We start from the raw sequence: 21,306 nt of genomic DNA, 5'->3' as shown, positions 1-21,306 counted from the left end.
AAGGAGTTCTCTCAAGCACTTGGTGATATATTCAAAAAATCCTCCAGGGACTCTCCAGCTTTCTCTAGGGAGCGATTCAGAGAGACAGCCCCAACTGTACTGTTTGCAGCACCACACTACATCCTCTGCAAAGGAAGAAAGCCCAAAGAAACCCAACCAGCACTGCACCCATCAGGCAGTGCCTATCTTGGCTCAGGGTGCTGGCGTGTGATCAATCTGCTGCCGCTTATTTTCATTAAATGAGAAGGAAAAGGTGAAAAGAGCACCCTGTTTCTCACAGCCATACGTGATTTGTCATTGCTAATTTTCCGTAATGAGCTGTAGCAAATGAAGCCAGTCTCTCTCCATTAGTCCTGACGGGAAACATTTCTTCCTTGTCTTCCCATCAAGTGCCCCAAACTCTTTGAGTGAATATGTGCAGCAGCTGTACCGAACCCCCAGCTCTGCTTGAAATCTCTCCCAGCACTGAGTGGCAGGCAGCAACCCACAGCAGCTCTCCCAGCACAGAAATACTCCCTGGCTATGACATGGGAACAGTAAGGCATCACCAACTCCCTCCCTTTCATTCTACTGTGTGTTTTTTTTTTATTATCCTGAATTGGAAATGTAATATTGATTGGGTCTGCTTAAATGTCAATGCTTAATAATTCTATTAAAATAAAAAAGAACTTCTGCAGTAGAAAGAAAAAATTGAAACAGCAATGTTATCTCCTGAAAGACAAATAAATCACTGGGCCTGGTTAATGTCTCCCCTTCTGTAGCCTTAGTCCTCAATCTTTGGAAAGTTCTTCCCAGATGAAATATTGAGGTCAGGGGGATGATCACTCAGGGATTTCTTTACTCACTTTCCCTATAAATTGGTAACAGAGCCTGCTCATCTTTAGCAAAGGATGTTGGTAAGGATCGGGTTTTACCTCTACAACTATTAATGGTTACTGGGCTATTTATTGTGGGAGGTGTTTTTAAGCTCTAGGAGATAGATCAGTAGGAAAAAATAACGATGACTCCTGCAAATGGGCAGTCCTCTGCAGCAGCCTGAGCAAAGTCAGCTGGTGTCTCATGTCCAGGAGCACCCAGGGTGCTGCTTCTCCCCATCAATCCACACAGGTAACAGCTCAGGCAGACACATATACTCCACATTCATCCCTTTAATACACAGCTTATGCATGTCCTAAATGGTACTCAGATTCAAAAGAAAGGAGCAAGCTTCATCCCGGAACTCAAGGACTTTTCCCCACTGCCAATCTCCTTGTGCTTCCAGCTCCCCTCTTTGCTATCCGCACAGTATCCTCCCCTGGCCATGGGCTTGCACCCTGGCTCTGAGGCAGAGCCTGAGTGACCTCCCCACCTCCCCTGGGTCAGAGCCTGCTGAGGGCACGATGCTTGGAGGAGGCAGGCAAGCCCCACAAGGAGCGAGCATCCCCATAGGTCAGCTCCAGCCATATCTTGCACACATCTGCCTCATGCAGAGGAGGCCAGCTGGGCATGGAGCAGAACCACTTGCCTCCAACTGCATGCCCAAAGCATCTGCAAGCCTTCTCCCTATCACTGCAGCAACACGGATGAAGCACAACCTGATAGGCAAGAAAGTTTAGTTCCAGCAGCTGGAGCAGGAGGCAGAAAGCACATTTTGGGCAGGCATGGGCTTGCCCCAGTCGCTCCCCAGGAGGAGGAAAAGCTGCGGGACCCACGGCACAGACCTGAGCCACTGAACTCACTGTCCCTCACCAGCTGAACCCTGAGACACTGCAGTAATATGCTCACGTCCCTCCTCTCCTGTCTGTGCAAGGACAAGGCTAACTCCTCTGCCTCAACATACATGTACAACAAAGACAAATTCAAGAGTCAAGGAAGGGCAGAAGTCTCTATCCTTTAGGGTTTTTAAGCACATCAATGATTTTGAGAATGTGAGCCCAAATCCCCATAAATTTTACCAATGCTCTTATATAGAAACATCTCATGTTGACAATGCTGTCCACACGGAGCTCTCTAGTCCGTCTTGCTTCACCACTGCTAGAGTGAAATCCAAGTGCCTCTCTGTCCTTTTTAGCCTCAGCCAAACTCACCTCTCCCCTGCAGGCAATCAGGTGCCCTGGCCAGTCTGTGGGAACCCCTCTGCAACAACGCACTGTGCATCTGGCAAGGGGTGTGCATCAGGTGCTTTTTTCTGGTCTACACCTCTCCTGAGCAGCGACATCGCTTGATTTTGAAAATGCTTGCAGTAAAAAATTTTTTGAAAATGCCTGAAGTAGAAGAAAAATCATCACGGTCACCTGCAGCTAGGCAGGGATTTGTGTAACCCTGGGCTGATGCAGATGGATCAGGCTCATAAGACATCCTCTGTGAAGCACATGCCACGGAAAGGGTGCGTGCTCTGTGACTGCACAAACTGCACTCCTTCTTCAGAGCCTCCCCCTGCAGATACACAGCCCCTCTAGCAGGGGACATGGTATCAGAATTTATACCAACGAGAGTTGAAAGGAAAGCTTCTCTTAAACCTCAGTACACAATTTCCAACCTCATCCTCTCCCAGGCTAAACATCAAGTCTTGAACAAACCGAAACTCACCTGCCCTCCCAAGCCCGGTAGGCAGCCTGTTAGCTTTCAAACATAAGTAACTAAATAAAAGGAAAAAAAAAAAAAAAAAAAAAAAAAAAAGCCCAGAAAGCAAATTGCACAGCTTTGTTGAGAGTCTCAGATCTGCCAAGTATTCCCTGCCACTTTTAATCACAAGTCAAAGTAATCCTTTAAGAGGTTTTGCTGGAGGGAACATTTCAGTGTTCAGCATCACACTGACTTCTCTGAGGGGAGTCACACAGTGATACTGGGAGAAAAACTGAGGCAAGAGACATGCCACTGATATGGCTCCCAAATTCTGCTCTTAAGATGCTAGGGAAACCTGAGATGAGACAGATATTCACATAAGATGCTTGTAATGGCAATCAGTATGAGCATTTAATTCCTGAGCTGCATCTATACAAGCAGCACTGACCTGAACATAAGAGTTAAGCACAAGGAACAATTTCCTGCCCTTTGGGGAGTAACAGCTGAGCTGCTTAAGGAAAGCTTGGCCTAAGGTGACAAGGAGATAAGGAGCTCTGATGTCTGCAACCACAGATGCCCACCACATCCCTACAGCATCTGAACTATGCTAGGGCTCCTTGTGCATCTCTCTCCTGGAACTGGTATAAGACAGCCCCTCTTAGTTCTTCCTTTCTCACTCATAAAACCCCAAAATGATGACATTTGTCAATGAAGGTTTGCAACAGGGGCTAGGCATTGCAGAAGTAAACTACAAGCCTGGCTCTTCCAGCCCAGAAACAGATGTGAAGCTTTCAGAGTGCGATAGCAACTTGCTCTTCTTGCAATAAAGAGAAAACAGCTTTTCAGACCCAGGCCAGACACTGCTGAGTTTCTACAAATTACTCACGAGCCTGACACTTTTTGTCTGGTGAGGCAGGAGACATGGGGCAGGTCCCTTCAAAGGGCACAAGTTAGGGCAGCTTACTTCATGGGTCCCTCTCTGTAAGGGCCAGAAAGACCCCAGAGGCCAATATACATTAAAAAGTGGCAGCAGCATTGCCATCACTGCATTCATTAAGTGAAATAATACCTTACTTAGATTTCTGCTTCAACTCTCATCCAAAAATGTTGCAAACATTTTTCCTCCAGCTAAAACAAAGTCTCTATTTGTAAAAAGTGTGGGAGTCATTGTAGGGTAATGACACTGCAGGGCTGTTTTAAAAAGACAAATGAAATATTTTGTCCTCATTTTTATCTATACTGAAAGGATGAAACATTAGCCAGCAATGCTGAAGATCATTTGGGAAGAACAAGGTTTCCAAAACAGGCTCTGTCTTTAGTCCCCTCTCTCATTAGGTATCGATGCCAACCTATGTGCTCAGCAGCCTTACAAGGACAGAAGTGGCCACATATTCACACGTAATACCTGCCACACTGGTCCAGAACATGAGTCACTGCTATCGCTGTGCGAACAGCGTGACGTTACAGAAGGATGTGTATGTGCTGTTCCTTGCATTGTGTGGGTTAATAAAATTAGAAGAAAAAAATGCCTTCTTGGTTAAAAGAGTTGGTGAGGTAAGGAGTTCAAACATCATCTAATTGCTCACCTGGAGACAGCAGCAATATTACTCATGACAGCAGATTTTATATGGAACAAATTTTGTACTTTATGTCAAAACAGGGACAGTAACTTCTTTTTCCCTGACAGGATTTGTAGACTCTTACAAATCTGGTATAAATAGGCAAAAGGCCTCCTTCACCCACATTCAGGGAACAGGATGTAAAAGGCAGTGCCCACATGCAGAGCTAATCTGAAGAAGCAAGGGGCCCCCCACCATTTGCCTGGTCTGCAGGGAGCTCCTGTCAGAAGGTTTCCCTCCGCCTTCTGCTTGTTTCCCACACTGGACCCCACAAGGAGGACACCCTTCTCAACCCCTGCATGTCCTCCAGCCCAGTAAATAACGTGAATAACATGCACTTGCCAAGCAGAAGCCCACTCCAATGCAGCAAATAAACCCTCCATAGGTCTATGTTTTGCTATTTAACACACAGCTGGGCAAAACTCAGCAGCCAATTTGGAGTGCTGGGTGGTGCTGAGGAGCTGCTGTGCGCATCAGGAGAGATGAGGATGCTCAGCAGGAGCAAGGGAGAGACCACATCTGCCTCAGAAATCACCCCCCAGTGCATCCCAGACATTGCCTTGCTCTTCCTCTGCACATCACGTGGAAGCACAGTGGTGAAATGGAGCTCCCTGACATCTTCCCTCAATTGACCTCCTTCACTGTACCCTTTGGACCAGCAAGAACTGATCTGCTCAGAAAACACCTGCAGTCAGGACAAGAAACAAGATGTAGCCCTCTCACAAGAGTCTCTTCTGCTAGGCAGGCAGTTCATTACTCCTCAGCCAGGCTGGGTGGAGAGCAGCCAGGGCACAGACAGTACCTCTCACGTCCTTGGCTGTTCCTGAGGCTCAGCATCCATTCCTACAGCCCACAGTATCCAAGCTGCCCACTGGGAGAGCTGTCGCCACTGCCAACCCATCCCAAACTGCATCATGTGCCCTACGGGCATGCTTGCGTGATGAGCACACAGCACACGGGACAAATCATCCTATCAAGCCGGATCACACTTCAAGGCATAAGATGTGTTGTGTATGAGAGCTCCAGCACATCCGTATCTGTCAGATGATGCCTAACCAGTTTCAAAGTAGCTCTGCAGGAGTCGCAGAGCCCATCTTGACTCAGTAGACATATCACAGGTGGTGGTGCCAAGCAGTCTGTGGATGAGGAAAGGCAGCTCCATCCAACCCCACTGAACCAGGGAACAGGACGTGCAGCCCTGGGAGTGCTGGCAAAGCAGTGTTTCTCATGCCATTTTGAACCAGAGATCGGGCTACTCCGCAAGCATTACGGAGTCTTAAATACCAAATGCTCTGCATGAACATGGTACTTCCTTTTTCTCCCACTCCCCAGCCTCAGGGCCATATTTCCCTCATATTTCCAGTTCGCTGACTTCTAAATGAAGCCTCAGTACCTCTCTTAACAATCTGGGCAGTGGAGGGCAGATAATATTGAAGAACAGCCACAGTCTTCCACCCCATTGAAATGCACTCTGAGACTGAAACTGAGGGAATGGTTAGTTTCAGGATCACTAAGAGTTGACAGGATAGCTAATTTTTTAACATCTTAGGGCAAGCCGAGACCCATGAACTGGTATCCATTGCTATACCCATCCACATACTCTGAATTAGCAAGTGTTGCTGCTAGAGACCATTAGGCACTAGATGTGTCCAGCAATGGCTTTGTTAAGCCAAGCAGGGCAAGGGGGTCTGCCTGTGTCCCTGTGCTGGGTGTCTGCTATGCGTGCTGCAGTGCAAGTACAACTGTCTCTGCCCTCCTCGCATACCTCTAACTAAAGGCTTTGCATCCCCCCACCTCTTAAACGAACAGCAGTTTGCTCCACCTAGGGGTTGGGCAAACTTGATTGGGGTTGTCCCCTGTCTTTTGGCTTCATGAAAGACCTTTGGGAAAATTGGGAAAAGTACTGAGGGCCCATCCACATTTCCAGAGGAATACATGAAGCTAGCACAGAAAAAATACTTTATTATCCACTATGAAGATGCTTCCATCCCATAGCAGATGGTGACACCACAGGCTGAAGCATTTTTTAGGTTAGTTTGCTTTACATGCCAGGAAGCAGCTTCACATCAGGTTAGCAGTTTCCAAGAACACTGAAGTTCAGAAGTTCACTCGTTGCTGTTCTAACTCTTCCCAAATGACATTTGGGAGACCTGCTCCCTCTCCCTGAGTGTATTACTATCTCCCTGCCCTGGTAGCTGGAAGGTACATTTTACATATTTTCTCCCCCCCAACCTGGATTCCTACAAAGATTTTTTCAGAAAGACTCCAGAAGGTGGGTTTCTCCACAGCAAAACTCATCTGCCTTGCGTGGTTTTGCACATCTTTAAGGAAAGCACACGGAATAGGTCCAGAGCCCAAAAAGTTATGGTCGCGGAACCTGCTGCCTTCCCAGGTTGGCTTCAATCAACATTAGTAAGGCAAGCTCTGCAACACAAGACATAACATCAGCTCTATCTGGCTGGACTATCAGCTGTTGTAATCTCCCTGCTGTTACCCAAGTAGGCATAAAGTGTTCAGTGCTACAGGTGTGAGATGTCCATACCACAAGCTCTTCCAACACCCCCAATTTCAGGAAATACAGAGGATGCTCAACAACTTAATGGAAGAGGTCAATTAATTTAATCAATGTCCTGATTCTGTGATGTCAATAGTTTACCTTTCAGTCTTATTTAAGAGCCTGTGAGGTATTCCAATGTGGCCACAGCCTCCTCTGAGTACAGGCTGCAGGTGAGTGTTTGAGTACCCGCATCCCTCACTAATCTCTGTGGTGTTTAAAGTCTTGGATGAGCATGCGAAATCATGTTCCCCCTGTCACAGGAGAGGCATTAGCAAACAACACCAGATAAAACATTTTAAAAGGCTGCTGTCAGGGATATCTGAGCAATAGCCAAAGCGAAGAGGGAAGCTAGGATTCAGACAGTGAAACACCAGCGAGCTGCCTGAACAGAGCCGCTCTCTGTGGGGACCAGGAACCTGAAGCTCCAGTTAAGCCAGAGAATGAGAAATATTGAAGTTAAACAAATGAAGCTGGGGTGAGTTTATTCTCAAGAGGTGAGCAAAGCAAGCCATGATCTGCAATTTTAAGATCGCTGGGCTGTTGGTTCTGTAAACACAAGCAAGGAAGTGAAAACACACAAGTGATTTCCTGGATCGTATTCAAATGTATGTCTGATTATTCTGTTCCTTAAGGCAAATTTAAGAGGTGGTAGGGTTTTCCTGCCTCCCAAATATACATTTGAGGCTATGCTCAAAAAAAAAAGTCACACTATCAGCCAGCACCGTAGCCCTGGTAGGATCTTTCCAGTAAGTAAGTCAGCCCCAAGACATGTACTAGCACATCACAAAGCAGTGCCTGATAATTCTGTGTTTCTCTAGCCCAACATGGCCATGTCCCATGGGTTACAAGTTCATGGATTAGTATAATCCATACAAATATAATTACAGATCTTTATGACTCTTAGCAAGCTCTGCATATTGGCCATATGCTGAAGTACAAGTTCTTTCCTAATCCCGTTTTATGGTTCCCCTCCCCTCAAAGAGCATCACCAAGCCCTCCTTTAACCAGACTGAATTTTGATGCTTTTGATCTGTTGGGATTGAAGACTACATGCAGCCCAGTGTAGAAGATTATTTTGCTTATCTCTCCCTCCACACCCCCTTGAGTCTGCATGGCCTCAGGAAGACATTTAGGGCAGATGTCAGGCCAAGAGATCTGTAACACCAGCCAGATTTTAACTGCAGGCCTGTCCCATACCTAGCAGAGGCACCGTGCTCCTCTCAGGCTGAGCACCACCTTTGGACACCCCAGCAAGACTGGGATGCTGGCATCACTGCTGTTACACAAGCAGCTGTAGCTGGCAGGCTACACAGGGCAGAAGGACCATGTCTTTGCCCTGCCCTCCCACCCCAAATGCTTCATGCAAGAACTAGCTCGAGGTATTGCAACCATGAGAGCCTGGGCACAGATGAACCAGCATCATCCTGCCTCTGGGGTCACAGAGGAAAGGGTCTCAGATGATCGTGCCCTCCATGGAAACACCTTCCAGTGGTCAGTCCAAGGCCCTGGCAGTCTTGTGCTACACCAACCTCTTGCCCTATATGCATCTAGTTGAGGTAGCTTAAACTTCTATGGGGTTTTCAGGTGCCCCAGCTATCCCAGGATCTTCCTACAGAACCTGAACCTTACTCCTAGAACAAGCACATGGGACTCCACTGTCCTTGTATGTTCTTCACTAAATCTGCTCCCAGGCCCTCTGCTTGAACTCCAGCCTGAAATCCGGGCATTCCCAGAGCTGCAGCAGAAGATAAGCCATCAGTGTGCTCTGCCACACCACTGCAGAAGGGAGCGTGCTGTTTAAACTGGCAGCTCTCTCCAGATCTCATTACTCTGGGAAAGGAACAGAGAAAGGTGAGCTCCAAGGACAATTCAGCATCTCCATTGACCACCAGCTCTGCGGGGAGCCTACAGGGGCCAGGCAGGTAACAAGCAGCCAAACACTGCTTCAGCCCAGAGGCTGCTCTAGGAACAGGCAATTAAAGAGCTTCAATCTGGGGAGGTTTTCAGGCTATCACCCATATCACTCTTCAAGGCATGCAGGTGTAAACACTGGCAAAGGGCACCCTGGCTGGCAGCCCCCAGTCTCAGCACACCCAGGTGGCAAGAGCAGCTCCTCTCACACAGCCAGCGCTCTTCTTCCCAGCTCTGCAGGGACCCCTTTGAGGGGCACAGGCAGAGCTAGCTTTCTCTGACCTATTATGTTAATGGCCCCTGTGATGGAGGCAGAGAAGAACTGTGCCAGTTAATAGCAGTTATAATGAGGGAGAGAAGCAATCCTTTTTCCAGTTGAGGTCGATAACAAGGCTCCCATGGGTACCTATGGGAAGTGGATTAGGACAGTTACAGGAAATTAAGATGTGCGCAGAGGAGTGTCGAAGGAACCCTGGAGAGAAGTTTTGAAATTCTTGTAGCCTGATGAGAAATGATTCACTTATCTTCCCAAATGGATTTCAGGAGAGCAGGCAGAGTTGCACATACAGAAGCAGCGCCATGCATTCCCTGGGAATAGGTAAGCCACAAACATTATTTGCTCAGCTCTAAAGCTCCTCTCTGTACTTGATAGATGTAATTGCAGATGGTGTTCTCACCTCCTGTTAGTAAACACCTCATTTGCAATTAACTTCACCTGAAATGAAGGTAAGGAGAGAATAATGACCAGCCTTATTCCCTACCACCTTATGTGATACAAGTGATTCTTTAGCACAGACTCAGGTGGGGACAGCAGAGCTGCCCTGGCAGATGAACCAGAGCTGTAGCCCTCTTGAACAGATACCATTAGCCCAAAAACCTCATCTCGGACCAGGGCTCTCAAGGCACACTGGACAGGACCAAGTATCTCCTGAACAACCAGCGTTTCCTGCAGGTGGAGGGGTATGGGTTTCAGTCAGCAGTTACGTACTGTCCTAGCAGGAGGGTGCTCGACCCTTCCCAGTGTCTCCCAGCCAAGCAAGGGCTTCACTTCTCACAGGACAAGCCACATCTCCAGTGAGCCTCAAGCACCATTAAAGCAAATTCATCTCCAGCCCAGGTTCTCCACCACTTCCAGCCCTGTCAGCAGCAGAGGCAGCTTCCCCAGCCCAGGGCACCTTCTCTCCAGCCCATCATGTGCTCAGGGCTGGCCAACACTCCCTTTGTGCACAGATGGCCAGCCATGGTGCCAGTTAGCACAGGCCCCAGTTTTGCTTCCTGATGCGAACACATGCATTTGGGACAGAAATCAAATGGTCTGGCTTACTTCACTGAGCAGCCAGCTCCAAAACAGCTGATGCTACATTACTAGCGAGGACCACATTTGAGTGGCTCATTAGTTACCAGACCTCTGAGCTATTCAGCACAAACCAAACAGAAAACACTTCTGGTCTCTGAGGAACTGGGCCTTTTCCAGCTCAAGTCTCATCCCCATTCGCTGTCTTCCAACACCTGAAACATTTGCTTTTTTGTTTAGATAAAGCAGGTTTCAAGTGCCAGTTTTCCAGGTAGCCAGGTTGGGACAATCGTATCACTCCAGTTAAGTCAGAACAAGATTATTTTTTTTCCCCCATGATGAGCCTAACACTTCTGCCAACAGCAGAGAGAAGCAGGTAGCATATATAGAGACCCAGGAGCATCAGATAGTGCACTGAAATTGTGCTGCTACCACCTCTGAAATTGTCTGAATAACAGAAGAACACAGGCACAAACTCACTTGTACAGTGGCATTTGAGGAAAATACATACATAAAAGAGGACATCTTTTGTCCTACATGGCAGCTCTTTACCCTCCACAGCCCTGGCAGCCAAACATACAGAATGTAACAGCATGACCAGGGGCTGAAGCCCAAGTGAAGGCTCTGCTCATCTTTTAATTTTGACAGTGGGACAGCACAGCCAAAATACAAGAGTTACCCCCACCTCCTTCTCAAAACAGCACTAAAAGCCTGTGAGTAGTTTTCCACAGCTACATCTCACTAAGATGAGGTCCTGTCTCTCAAATGGATGAGTTACATTTCTCCCATGTTGCCTTCAGGGAGCCAGAGGAGCCGTGCTGGTGTTCCAAGGAGAGCAATGTTTGGTTTTCCTACTGGTCTGTGGAAGCTGCAGGTGCTATGGCCTGTGAAGATCAGGACCTTACATACATATTTTAGGTCTCACTCCACCCAGTCTGCCTTGTGCATGCTCAAGTCTGTTCATTTCAGCAACAGGCTGGATCAGGGCTCAGGAGGGGAATAGCAGAGGGATGGAAAAAGATGACTGTGGGGCAGACAAAGGCTGGGCAGTCCCATGAAGTGCCATCCCTAAGAAGGGCTGTAAAAAAAAGAGCAAAGCCAAACAGAGTGCAAGCTCCCATTTTTGACCATCCAATATCACACTGAAAACACCTCAATTTAAGAGCTTTTTTTCCCCACAGAAGATGCTCAATGAATTAATGATAGCAAAATCCTGCAAGTGCCTGCAACCTTTTAATCTGATTGAGTCCCCTCACATTGAGGTTCTTTTCCTGGTGCCATGTGCAAGTGCAACAATACCTGGAAATTCAATTTCTGGCTTTTGTTCCATCTCAAAAGTCATCTCCAATATTCTCTCTTATTGTGGTTACAGTGAAAAGGGAGCTTGCAGAGCTTTTAGAAATGCTGACTTCAAAGCCCATCTAAGATTAGCAAAGTAGTTGTTTGCTATATGGTTTCAAGGACTGCAGCAAGCTTCTCCCTTATTAGATGCTATAAGCATCTCTCAGCTATTAAGAGAGTGACTGACTACTCGCAGACATTGATGTGGATATGGGGAGGCAGAAATGGTGCAGGGGATGCCTAATTCTTCACCACACAACACAGCAACTAGTTTTCAAATGGGGGCTCCCATCCATCCCAACTGTACACAGCAAATTCAGCTATTGAGGGGAACAATGTTCTTTAGCAACATGCAGGTCAGAAGCAATGTGGCCCCCTCCCCCTTCCTCCTCTGGCTCAGTCACAGCAAGAGCATCTGCAACAAATTAATTTCCCCTGGTGCATTGCAGCCCCCTTGGCCGCACACAGGCTGTGCATTCAGCATCTGCTGCCTTTCCTCACAAGTTCACAGGATGCTTTCAGCCAGTTGTCAAAGCTCCTACAACTGCAGACTTTCAAAGGCTTTCTACAACTGGATACAAGATGGAGAGTCGAGACAAAACCAATATGTTACTTTTCATACATTGCCCAAACGGAAGATTGAACCTGGCTCTTCTTGCAAGAAAAGCTGGGCACAAAACTTCAGAGGACCCATATACCTTCAAAAGACATAGCACTATACCTTCCTAAGGAGCTTGGCTGGTCAAGTCCTACTGTGAAGCATTGTTTGATTGAACATACTTTTCTCTACTATTTCAAAAGCAAGGTAAGATGTAAACAATTTCAATGCTTTAACAGCCATAGAGCAGCAGCTGTGAGTAGTGAAGGAGCAACGGTTTTGAAACAACACACCAGAAATGCTGTTGTGTAGATTTATTATTAGAAGAATAGCTTAAGGCATGAGTTTCAGAGAAGGTATCAACCCTTGAAGATCCTTTCACATGGAAGATGCACAACTCAGATGAACCTGATGCAAACAATGACAGGGAGAGGGATTAGATCTACAAGCACAGAGATTGACGTGTCTTACAGAAAGTTAACCAGAGCTGTTTTTTCATCCCTTAAATTCCTAATTTTCAAAGCTTTCTGCAGCAGACAGGCCCTTCCTTCCTTGTTAGCACCTCCTGTTTGGTTTCCTTTGTCGCCAGCTCAGAGGAACACCCAAGGACAGCCCACAAACATGCCTCAGCTAGGCTTTAACTCATCCAGCACCACTTGCCAGTAGGATGAGACTCTCTTCTCCAGGGGATGGGTCACTGGGATCCTCACTGTGCCATCCTCACTGGAAGGCAACTAGAGAGGCCTTAAGGCAGCTAGGGAATGACAGAGGAGGAGAAACAAAAGCTAAACCCAAAGGGTTCATTTGCCAGAAGGTTGTGGCCCTTTGGAGACTAGGAACATGAGCCCACACCCATGGACAGGAAGGTCTGCCTCTAGCACCTGGCTGCACACCAAGGCATTAGTCACAGCAGCCAGCCTCCAGAACCTGCCTGCTAGAACCCTTTGTTGAAGTCTTGTCCCCCCATGTGCCACCCACAGGGTGATAGGGTGGCCTACAGCACTTACCCTCACCTCTGCTTCTGGCCACAGGTTCAATTCTCACCACTAGACTTGCTGCTCTGGAGGATCAAAGTTAGCTCCAGGTGGTGGCTGCAGGACCCCTTATGTTTTTTCCATTTACTTTAGCCTGAAATAAGAATGAAGCAGCCTGTACAGGAAAGCCCAAACATTAAGGAAAATGTTTGGGGTATCTATCATGGATTTTCCTCAAAAAAAAAAAAAAAACAACAACAACTGAAAATCATTTTGCTTCTTTAGCACGTGCAGATTCTCAGCTTCCACAGTTAAAAATCCAAATGCTATCCATATATTTCCTCCATGCTCTTGTGCTTCCTGGCCATTTCTCCAGCAGTCTTGCATAACCTGGGACTTCCTTCTCACCCAGCATCTCACAGTAAATATAAGACTTTGCTAGATGAGGAAGAAAGCGGTTTCCCCCTCCTTTGCCAGGACCAACAGGCCAAGAGGTCTGGCCCTGTGCACCTATTCATGATCTTATGATGCACAGCGTCACATGGTAAGTACTTAAGAATAAACAACAATAGCAAAAACAATAGCAGAAAGACACAACACCAGCAGTATTGCCATTTACAAGGTACATGCATGTGACAGCTTACACTGAAAGAGAGGCAGATAGCATTTTGAATTTCACTGGTAATACAGATGTAAATTGGCCTAGCTTTAATGGCTTTCATATGTCATCTAATGCTTCAGCTTAGATCAGCAAAGGCTCTGACTTTTTTAATGTCATTTATTTTATTCCATATTCATCTTTGCTATGCACTAGGAAACAATGTCTGCAGGAGAGACACTAGGACTGAGCTCCAAGAGGGGAAAAAGATATTCTGCTTCAAAACATTTCCTTGGAGCAATACTGTGAGCAACAGGACTTTATATTTCTTTCTAGGATCCCCAGTAGCTAAGCACTGATGCACAGGATTTGTTTGCTGGCTGATAACATGCCAATGCTTGCTTGAACCAACTTGTACACATTAACACCTACAAAAACAATTCCTGCCCAGCTGGAGCAATCCAACATGCACCAGAGCACACCCTGCCCAGTAGTAGGTTGTCCATACAGTGGCACAGTAGCACCAAGTGGCAAAACAGCAGGTTTGGAAGCTACAGAGGAGGCTAGGACAGAGGCAATGACATGCTCCTAGTGCTAAGTCATCCCTGCTCCTCCCTGTTACTCACTGCCCTTCCGGAGAGCTTTCTGCTTTGCTAGTACTTGTTGTTCTCCTCCCCAGGGAGGAGAGCCAAGTTCCTCTCATCTTTGAGTACTGATGTTTTGTTTTTTTTCCCCCCTTCTCCTCTGAGAAGAGCACCTATGTACAGGCTCCTATAAATCTCTTTGATGAATTTGGACAAGGGAATTGGCATTAGCTAAGAACTATCAGCCAAAACAAAGTTCAGCTCAGACTGAGGCTAAGCCAGCTTTCAAGCCTGGTTAACCACAATTATGAATGACAAAGCCTTCCCTTCCTGTGCTGTGCACCTTCTGCATCCCCTGGGTGCTGGGAATGGGGGGGAAGAAGGGGGAGTAGGTGAGAGACCATCCTTGAGGAGCTCTAGACTTGAGCAGCAGCCAGAAAGTACTGGAAACAGATGTTTCTGAGGGGAAGTATTTTTTTTCCTAGAAGTTTCCCAATCAACCAAAGACACTGCTTACCTGAATAGCATCTAAATTAATGGAGTATCAGTGCTAGAGCTAGGCAGGAAATACTGCTCCTATCCTAAGAAACCTCTTTTCTCCCCCTTCCTCAGTTTTTCCTCCTGGGGAAATCATGCTTTTGTCAGTCTTCTTAAGGAAAGGAAAGCAACAGAAAAAGATCATTAATTAAGAAACCACCTGTGCTACTCACCACAGCCAGCAGACAAGCAGTTGTGCACCTCCCTGCAATACAGGAGAATCAGATTCAGATTTCTGATCTTCCCAAATCAGGGTGACTTCAGTCTTGGTCTTTCTACACCCTTTGTACTCCTAAAGTCTCCATGGTGTTGATACTCCTCCAAACTGAAATTTGGTTTTGGATTCAAAACCAAAGAAGTACTGCTATTTCCACAGAAACCAGAATAGATACAGTTCTCTGGAAGTTTTCTTTCTTGAATACAGGAACCTGAACTACTTACTACAACTCCTCTGTCCCTCAGTGCTCTCCCCTAGATCTGAACCTTAACAAGTAGCCAATGAAACAGCTTTCAAATGACATTTCCCTTATTCTTCTCTATGTTATTCTGCTTTCACAAGCATAGGACCCTTACCACCAACAAATGAAGAACTTCTGACAAATAGCATCATTTTATAACCATCTAATCAATCAGTGTCCCACAACAAAACTTGAGAACATTTTTTTCCAATCTCACTTTTCTGCAGACACTTATGTTTGTTTTACGTGAAAAACTAAAGTTGTGTCATCGCTGACTGATTGTGTTTTCAAGCCAAGGAAGAGAAATTCGAAAATACAGTTGTATTTTGACTCCTTGATGCAATTGAAGACACTCTTCTACTGAGAGCAACAAGTCAGCTAGGGTAACTCATGAGCTGTGCCTTTCTGTCTATTCACATAAGATATTTGAGAGTTTTGGACAACCAGAAATACCCCACAGGAAGGCGGCCTGCCTGGAGCCTGACACGTGCTATCAAGCTGTGTGTGGACAGTCTCAGAGCATCTCTCAAGAGTACTCAGAGGGGTTATGGAAACTGAAAAAAAAAAAAAAGCCAAAAAGCTTTCTGTGGTGCTGATGAGACTAATCCAGATCACTTGTAAACCACCTCCTAGGTAACAAGATGTGAGAGATCTCCAGACTTATGCAAAATACATTGCATCTCATGAGGAAACCACTTATCAACAGGTAAGAGAGTGCCCCGGCCTGTTATTCCTACTGTATTTCAGTCCAAATGTATTCATCTGGCTTATGAAACTTGAGAGGGAGTTACATACACCACACAAATTCAGAGTTTCTTCCAGAAACATCTGACTTCATAAGCTGAAATAAGCCAACTCTGCAGGCAGGATGAAACCAGTTCAGCAGCTTTGCACGGGGAAACACTTGTGTTGATAGGTAGGAGCTTTTGAAACAGCAAAGGCAGGCAGCTGCAATCATAACCTAGGTGTTTTGGAAAGACTTCTCAAACTGCTGACCTTGAAGAAAAGTGCTGGAAATTATTTGTCATATTGCTTTGTAGTTCTGCGCAGGAAACCTGGTAAGGCAAAGCTTTACTTCCCTATACACTTTTTTCTCCTCCTTTACTCACACCAAGGGAATGCCTGGTATATCCTGGCCTGATGACTTCTCCAGGTGGTCCCAAACAGTGCTGGAATAACAGTGCCACCTTTGCCCAGTCCTCAATACTATTCTTCAAGGAACAGGGTCAACAGTGCACACCTCAAAGTATGTAAGACTCTAGCACAAACAGGTTAATAACATCTTTGCCAGCAATAGAAATGCCTTATCATTACTTATTGCTACATCCCAAGAGCAAATTGAAGTTCTTGGTTTAAGAAAGAAAGAAAATCTGTTCTCAGTTAGAAATCTCTGTTCTCTTAGCCAGCCTGTGAAGCATAAAACCCTTTTACACAAGTTGTCATACAGGTAATTATAAGAGGCAATAGAATTGACCTGCAGATCAGAAACAATAGATTCATTTGTTCTGGTCTAGACTGAGTTAGATAAGTGGCAATATATCACAGCAAGAACTCTGGCTACAGACTCTTCTTTCTCCCACAAGGAGGAGATACACCTACAAATGCATACATGGAAACATTCTTTTATACAACTGAAATAGATGCAGCTAAGATGGCATCAGAAATGAAACCAGATATTAGTCTTTCCATATGCTTGTCGATGAATGTGTAAGTCAGTTTCTCTGCTATCTAGCATCCCTACTTAAAAAAACATCATGACGTGATATCTTGATGGGTATATCTAGCCACAGATTTCCCCCCTCTTTTACTTGGTCTAATTAAGTGACTGTAAAGTACTTAAAGGTAGCTGCAGGTAAAGCTAGAATAGCTCTTGATAGAAGTTGCAAGTTTCCAATTTTCATATGTTCAGCTGAGAAAAACTTCCATGTGAGCAAGTTGATGGTTGTTTTTCCTATCAGCATGAAAAAGGTTGGAAAAATGGATTGTATTTTTATTCTCTGTTTACAGGGCTATTTACTAGAGCTCATTAAAGTGTGAGTGCCCATATTAGCATGACTGAGGCTTAACATCTTTCCTTCCACCAATCCATGGTACATGGAAAGTCTTTGTATCTATTTCAAGCTGGAAAAAAAAATAAACCAATGGGTTTAAATAAAGAAAAGTGTTTTGACTTACTAACTTATAGTGAAGTGTACCTCTCCAGACAGCCTTCATTTCCCCATTTTCATGACTGTGGCAGTCTGACACCAGGAAGTTTGGTTTGCCCAGACATAAGCCCCCTGAAACACAGACTGACTGACTAAATACTCACTGTTACCCACCATCATTGCGGGAAGCAAGGAGAGCCAGCACCCCTCCCTGCCCACTTTAACATACCATGCCTGTAGCACAAGTCTCCTTTGCATCTCTCACGCCAACCAGTAACAATATTGTCTTGGGTGGTTCTCCTTTCTAAGGCTTGTCTATTTTTTCCCACTCACCTCCCTCTCTCACTAGGCTAATCCTTTTGTGCAAGGCTCAAAGAGCACAGTCCCGTTCAAGGCTGCAGCAGATGGTGAAGACGCATTATGGGAATGACAGCAAAGACAGCAGGATGCACATGAGATCAACATGGAGGAGTGCTGAATAGCAGCAACACCAAGCTATGGCATCATTTATCATTGTAGAAGGCAAGACATAAGGTTATCTCAAGGGATTAATTGTTTAAAATCCCACTAGCTCTTTCCAACCATCAACCTGCAGCTTCTGATACCAAGCAATTCCATTTCCTGCCCTTCAGCTTGGCTGGTTTGGCATTTGGGGGTGGGGGAGAGATACTTTATTGCCCATGTAACTCTTTATACAGTGAAATGAATAGTCTTACAGAGCACTAAGAGCCAAGGAATTAAGTATTCTTTAACCTGGGAAAAACTGCAGGAAAAAAGAAAAATGTCCACACAAAGCCAGGAGGTAAAGATCAGGGCAGAACAGGAATCAGGTGTTACTCTGTCCCTCAAGCACTGCTAATTCCTCTGGGCCATGCATACCCCTGCTTGCAGAAAGGCTGAACAAAAGCAGCTTTCCTTTGAACTCTAATCAGCTCCTTTACCAGATACTCCTAAATCTAACTTTGTCCTCTGATTGCTGCAATTCTGCCACATTAAAGTGATTTTCTGAAGTAACTCTGATTCATTCACAATACTGCTATTTAGCAGCCAGAGTGTGAGAGCAATTCGGTTATGTTTTGATTTCAATTCAATTACCAGCAGAGTGGAATCCACAGCACAGGGCTGAGATGTGCTCAGCACAGCTTAAGCAGTGGTCGCACACCAGAAACCCTGTGCCTCCCCTTCCCCAAATTAAAGTCTCTCTGGAAATGCTCCTCTGCCACACCACCTTTTTGCTGCTGGGCCAACACACGGGGGTACACATGGCTTACACAGTCTCTTCTCTAAGTGCAAGGGGGGCATTTTCATCTTTAGATAAATGAATTGACACACAGGGATCAAAGACAAAGCCAGTTTCTGTAAGCAGAGGCAGCCTGAGAGACCATAGGAGCAGGGTTCAAGGAAAGGCAAATACCACGTCCCCAGGGGACATGGACTCTTCACATGAAACAGAAGTAAGAGCTAAATTTAAAGACAGTTCAAAAGGAGCACTTCTCCTTTCTCCTCTGAAAAGAGAAGTCACCTCAGGCCAGACCAAGAACAGCTCTTCCCACAGACCTATTTCAGCACAACTCAGACCAGTCCTTCCAAGCAAAGGGGATGGGGGGCTGGACCTCAGGAGAGTAAAGAAAAGCCCAATCAGGAAAGATGACCCTCATATTTAACTCTACTACAAGCTTCAAACACAAGAACAACAGAACCTCAACATCCAGAAATACAATTAGTCCTTCAGAAAGCAACATTTTTCAAAGGGCTCTGTCAATCAGGCAGTTAAAGGAGTGTTTGGACATAATGAAAAAGAACACAAAGGCTTTCAGCAGTCAGCTCTCACCATCTTCTGTTCTGCTGATTGCAGCCAGGCTGCTCCAAGAGGGCCTTACGGGTAGAAATCAATGTACTTACCAGTAATTTTTAGCCAAGATCCATGAAGCTCCATCCACAAAACTGTTTCTGTCCTTCTCAGCACCCATGGTGGATATAGCTTCACAACACCATCAGCCATATAAAAGTGGTAAGGACCCACCTTGCTGGTCAACAGGACTGATCTTGCTCTGGGCAGCATGGCCAAAGGGCCCCTACTGAAGCACCTCATCACTCACCACAGCTGGTGAGCAGCCAGTCATCACAGGGGGAGGCTCCAGTACTTACAGGTCCTGAGATTAATTACAACTTCGGTTACCACATACTGGGAAATTAAATTACCTCCTTCAGATGGTCTGAATGAGCAGATATGTTCCCCATGCACAGGGAATTAAAACAAAAGAAACCCTTCTAGAAAGAGGAAAACAATAGCAGATCAGGATGCTAGAATATTAGTTCAATTTTCTACTCTGCCAAAAAGCTTGGTGCTTGTCATAATCTCATTTATTTTTTTTTTCCAATGCTTCTGAGAAACTTCAGAGTAGCATCTAGCTCTCTACGTCCTAGATACTACTCACTGCTTTTTACCTGGAGTTGAAAGAGCCCACTTTTTGGGGAGGTCTATATTTTACCTGGAGGGATGAACTGCTTTTAAGTAGAGCCTGCTAATATGACTAAGCTGTAGCACTGAGGTCTTCAGCAGAGCTCCTCTGGGAAGTGCCTCATTGGAATTTGTGTCAGCTCTAATGGCTGCCCCAGAGATGCTTCTGGAGCACCGTGCACTCCAGAGAGCAATCTCCTCATCCTCCTTTTGTCCCCTCTGCCCGGGGAAGGCCTTTTTGCTGTAACACTGAAAGCTGCAGCTCTTCCTAGGTTGATACCTCAGGTTTTGTCACCCTCAGTTCAAAAGTAGCACTGTTGAAATAAAAGCATGCTTCCCTATCACCTACTGGAGATACAAATGAGGCCAAAGCATCCTTTATTTTCTGTGGTCCTCAGGAGCTCTCTGGAGCTGTGTGTCCTGCTCTCAGGGGCCATCCACATCCAGCTTCCTGCTGCTTTACAGCTGATGATTTACAGGAACGGTTGAAACCTCTAAAAGTAAACACAATTGTTTTATTTTACATCGAGCTTTTGGTGTGTCTCATGCTCTATTTAACAGAATGCAGAGATTTTTTAATGGATTAAAGGTTGTTTTCTCAGAGCAGGGCCTTATAAAACAGTTGATTGTTTAAAGTAAACTCAACTATGGAACCACAGAAATTCCCCTTACTAAATTTTTGGAGCTCTGAATAGCCATCTGGTGGAGCCGCCTGGCTTTGGAGGATGTCAAAGGATCAGATTTAGACTGGAGACCTAATTTAGGATGACTAAAGTTAGGTGAGAGGAATCCCAACCAAGATGCTGCAACAGCTGCTAAGGGTATTATTGGAGCAGTCACCAAACGAAATATAACACCCTTTTTTTTAATGGGGTACACTGCTGTTTTTAGAAATTAAGCTTCCAGCCCTGTTGTTGTTTTGGAATTCATTTCACTGATGGAGTTGTGGGAAGTATTTGGTTCATCACCTCAAAGGAAAAGAGATGCCTAAATCCCAGTGACTTCAGTAGAGTTATGATTATTGAAGTTTGTGACTTTGTACCCCATTTAATTTCCCTCTACAGTGACCAGTTAGTCTGCGCACATAACTAAATGTGAGGTTTACATCTTTACCTAAGGTACAATGTGGTATATTCCATGACTTTTTTTCAAGTAGAATTCAGTGAAATTTGTGGAAAAATCCTCTCCTGGGCTGTGGATTTGCTGGTGGATAGAAGAAGACATTGGCCCCTGCATTGGCATCCCCTGGATGAGCAGAGTAGCCTGGGCAGAGGGAGGCAGCAGTGGCAGGGTGTTTGGCCCTCTGTGTACCCTGCAGCTAACCCACCCATGGCGTCTCCGCTAGATCCCTTTCTTTGGCTGGCACTGCCAAACAGTGTCAATTTTGTAGATTTTTTTTTCTATCACGTCCTTTTCCATCCAGCCACACCACTATTGCTGGATAGCAGCCATAAGCAAATAAACAAATCGTGCTATCTGTGAGCTCCAAAATTAGCTACTGTTAGCAGTCATCTTACACTTCATATTACTGCATTGATATCTAACTGGTTTATATATTCTGGTTTGTTCCTCCTTATACATGTAGCCAAACAGGAAAATAGTAGATAATTGACCAAATAGTTTTCAGCAAACTATTTCTGTGTTCAGTGAAAACAGGCTGTGCAGAGCCCCAAAACACAAGAC

General features: G+C 45.6%; 1 long non-coding RNA gene across 1 annotated transcript; it reads right to left on the bottom strand.

Annotated features, from left to right (window-relative positions):
• Positions 1–12,163: 12,163 nt before the first annotated feature.
• Positions 12,164–19,201, bottom strand: LOC311435067. Its single transcript, XR_014691904.1, has 4 exons — positions 19,065–19,201; positions 14,731–14,762; positions 12,872–12,992; positions 12,164–12,272 (listed from the first exon to the last, which is right to left on the bottom strand). It is a non-coding gene; the product is annotated as an uncharacterized lncRNA (long non-coding RNA).
• Between the last annotated feature and the right edge of the window lie 2,105 nt (positions 19,202–21,306).

This window comes from Aythya ferina (genome assembly GCF_964211825.1).
Source record: "Aythya ferina genome assembly, chromosome: 3".
Lineage (NCBI taxonomy): Eukaryota > Metazoa > Chordata > Aves > Anseriformes > Anatidae > Aythya > Aythya ferina.
The sequence above is the reverse complement of the archived record's forward strand: the minus strand, read 5'-3'. Positions and strand labels throughout refer to the sequence as shown.